Source organism: Pinus tabuliformis, chromosome 1_2 (genome assembly GCF_031772625.1).
Source record: "Pinus tabuliformis cultivar Carrire ecotype Pingquan chromosome 1_2, CPIR1, whole genome shotgun sequence".
In the NCBI taxonomy this organism is placed as follows: Eukaryota; Viridiplantae; Streptophyta; class Pinopsida; order Pinales; family Pinaceae; genus Pinus; species Pinus tabuliformis.
This window is the reverse complement of record NC_142298.1, coordinates 64,016,708-64,020,701: the sequence shown is the minus strand read 5'-3', so window position 1 is coordinate 64,020,701 and position 3,994 is coordinate 64,016,708. Positions and strand designations below refer to the sequence as shown.

The 3,994-nt window shown below is 39.2% G+C and overlaps 1 pseudogene across 1 annotated transcript; it reads left to right on the top strand.

Annotated features, from left to right (window-relative positions):
- The first annotated feature begins 964 nt into the window (after positions 1 to 964).
- Positions 965 to 3,070, top strand: LOC149204431 (sugar carrier protein A-like; annotated as a pseudogene). The gene is made up of 2 exons (XR_016251777.1): positions 965 to 1,467; positions 2,352 to 3,070. The product of XR_016251777.1 is annotated as a sugar carrier protein A-like (transcript).
- Positions 3,071 to 3,994: the final 924 nt, after the last annotated feature.

Here is a 3,994-nt window from a genome sequence, read left to right as displayed (position 1 = left end):
TATTATTTGTTGAATTTATTATCCATTTCACATTACTGATAAAATCAAATAAAAATTTATTATAGTTTATGGTTTATTTTTTATAAAGAATTATAAAGTTTTTTTAGAAATTATTACGCCGTAAGGCGTTTCCCTCTGAGATGAACTCCCCCAGATGCCTTTCTGTCTTAATCGTAGTCGTCGGATCTTTTGTTAGACGATTGAAGTAAAATCGGCCGTCCAATTTAATAAGAAATATTTTAAAACATTAAAAAAACCGTTATCGAACCCGTCATGACGCGTGGATATCAACATTTGATGTAGAGGAGGGCGCAGGCGGAGTCGCTCCAGAGGAGGGCGGGGACCTGCAGAGAAGCATTCGTGCAGAGTTTTATTAAGGAGAACGCTGAAGATTACTCTGAGGTTATTATGTGCCAAGAATATGCAACGTTGCAAAAGCCCCCTGATAATATCGATTTTCTCAGGGAAGCTATTGGGTTAGGGCTGCTAAAGCCGCGTTGTCAAGGCCTGAGAATGAAATCGCCATTGCTCTCCCAGCGAGGGAAATACCATAAGATTATCGGTCTGCAATGAGAATAACAATGAGAATAACAAGTCTGTTTCTTGTCCGGTAAAGCTGTTTCAGACCCGATCCAGTGTGTGGTGTTGATGGCATTACATATTGGTGTGGGTGTTTAGATGCTCAGTGCGTCGGCGTAGAAGTGGCCGAGATCGGTTTCTGTGAAGTGGGCAATAGAGGAAGCGGCCTTTTGTCTGGGCAGCTCTTTTACTGGTACATATAGTGTGGTTAATTTTGTTAGGATTCATTGTCCTCATTGGAGTCCCTTGAATTAGTGACTGTTAGGGTTAGGGTTATTTGGGTTTCTATGATGTCTCGATCGCTATTTTGCTCTCTATTTCTTGCCCGGTAAGCTGTTTCAGACCCGATCCAGTGTGTGGTGTTGATGGCATTATATATTGGTGTGGGTGTGCAGATGCTCAGTGCGCCTTTCTCTGGGTTTGGCTGCAGTTCCTGCACTTTTCATGACAATTGGAGGGATCCTCCTTCCCGAGACTCCCAACAGTCTGATAGAACGCGGGCATCTAGAGAAAGGCCGCGCTATCCTGGAGAAGACCAGGGGCACCAAGCATGTAGATGCAGAGTATGAGGATATGCTGGATGCAAGTGCATTGGCTAACGCCATCGAACATCCATTCAGGAATATTTTGGAGAGGAGGAATCGGCCACAGCTAGTGATGGCCATCTGCCTGCCCATGTTTCAGATCTTGACTGGAATCAATTCCATATTGTTCTATGCCCCTATTCTTTTCGGCAGTTTGGGCTTTGGTTCAAATTCTTCTCTGTATTCGTCTATTTTAACCGGAGTTGTTCTTGTACTTTCCACCCTGGTATCAATTGCAACTGTTGACAGGTTGGGCCGCAGAACCTTGTTTTTTGGTGGTGGTATTCTGATGATATCATGTCAGGTAAGAGCAAAGCTGACACACGACAGACCTTTTTTAATTTTGTTGCATCTTGTTTTCAAGCATGTCAGCATACATCCTCGATGTATGTGGCTTTTCAGATGGTGAAACCCAGGGTTATTAGACACCCATGTTTTCACCATAGCTAGGGATGCCCCCATGAAGGAAAACTATATTTTTGGAGGATTCCTGTGTTTCAACTCTAGGAGCCAAATGCACTTGATGATTTTTAATCGAATATTAGTTCAAAATAAGGCTTGAACTGTGGGAAGTGCATCAGTCCCTTACTTTTACACCAAGGAAACAAAGCTCCTGATATTATGCTTTCTCTTTTAGGGGTTGGTTGAAACCATTGTTGCTATCTATGCTTGAGTGCTTTTGTGGCCTGTTCCACTTACATTTGCAGAGTTGAATCGGAATCCTGAGTTTTTCCTATATGAGCCGAGTAAGTGAGAGGAAAGCTAGAATAAACATGCTTCAATTGTATTCCTGGTTTCTTTTATTTGGCATGGAAGCCTGTATGACTTCTTAAAAGGATAGGAATTGTTGTAAGTGTTAGGGGGAATTGGTTGTAAAATCTCTCTAATTAAATTAGTAGTTGTGACCACATCCATTAAGTAGCTTGTAAAGAGGGATTTTGTAGTGACTCCAAGTTCATATGCCATGTCATGTGTAACAGGGACATGCGAACCTGTTTTCAAAGTTCCAAATTCCAAACCCCTTATTTAATCCAAACAACTGGTTGCACTGGGAAGAAAAGCCCTCGAATTACTATCGTCTGTTTAAGAAAAGTTTAGTAGCAGCTTATGGAAAGTTTTTTTGGCCTTTCTTTTTGGGTTGCTTCCTGTTGGACCCGTCAGTAACAATATTGTCCTATCTTTTGACAGGTTGCTGTTGGCATAATCTTGAGTGTAAAGTTCGGAGGAAACAAACAACTATCCAAAGGCTTCTCAGCATTGGTGGTAACAGTTATCTGTTTATTTGTGGCTGGATTTGGGTGGTCATGGGGTTCTCTTGGATGGACTGTGCCAAGTGAAATTTTCCCACTAGAAACCCGTTCTGCTGAACAGGCCATAACTGTCTCTGTGAACTTTCTTTTCACATTTGCAATTGCATAGGCCTTCCTATCTCTTTTATGTACTTTCAAGTATGGGATTTTGCTATTCTTTGCAGGCTGGATCTGTATCATGACTGTCTTTGTATACCTCTTGTTGCCAGAAACTAAGGGTGTACCCATTGAAGAAATGATTTTTCAATGGAGAAAACATTGGTTTTGGAAGAATATAGTTCCACCCGTGGATGAGGGGGCACAGACTTTGAAGGAACCAGATCTGTGATTGATGTAAAGACTAATTTAGTTTGTATCTTTGTATACCTCTTCTTGCCAGAAACTAAGGGTGTAACTAAGGGTGTACCCATCGAAGAAATGATTTTTCAATGGAGAAAGCATTGGTTTTGGAAGAATATAGTTCCACCCGTGGATGAGGCGGCACAGACTTTGAAGCAACCACATCTGTGATTGATGTAAAGACTAATTTAGGTTCTGTGATTGATGTAAAGAGTAATTTAGTTTATGAGTTTGCTCCACTCTTTATTGTAACTTGCAAGTGTATCTTTATTGTAACTTGCAAGTGTATGTGTATTTAAGTAGGATTTATCTCCACATATATAGAAGGGTATATGTACAGTGTTTCCATACATGGATATATAATGAATCACATAGAAATTGTTTCCTCCGCACATGTAAAAAGCACTCCCATATATGTGTATGCACATATAAGTAGTTTCTCATGGATATGTAAAAAAACACTCATGCACTTCCACTCGTATATAGAGGTGTTTGACACATATATAGAAGCTTCATGTCGTTTCATATAAATGCATATGCAGAAAGTGATTTAATATAAGAATATATACAGAAGTCATACACAGAAATGTACATAGGTATGTAATTTTGTATATATAAGTTTCTATATGTATGTGGATATATGGAATTTATTTTGTATATATAGTATATATAGTTGTAGTCTAGTTAGTTAGTTTTCAAATTTGCCCAGAAAATTATGGAAATTTTGGTAAGATTTTGATATAATCTGGCGGGAAGTTTTGTAAATCCAGGTTACAATTATCAAACTTTGAGATTTTGGGTGCTGAGGAGTTTTTGATAGTGCTGAATCTATTTTCGCCACTAAAAACAAGATTCAAACACTCCTACTCAGAGACTTTTTGAAAAAAAAATTGCCAGATTCCAGCCATTGTGGCTGTCTGGGCAAATCTACTGTCTTGGTAGATGATGCCGTATACATATGCAAAAATGCCTACATATGCATGACGATGGAAGCATTTCTATATATTCGTATATAGAATTGGTTTTGTATATGTATGAAGCATTTCTATATGTGGAGAAAATTCTTTAATTACGCCGTAAGGCGTTTCCCTCTGAGCCTTTCTGTCTTAATCGTAGTCGTCGGATCTTTTGTTAGACGATTGAAGTAAAATCAACCGTCCAATTTAATAAGAAATATTTTAA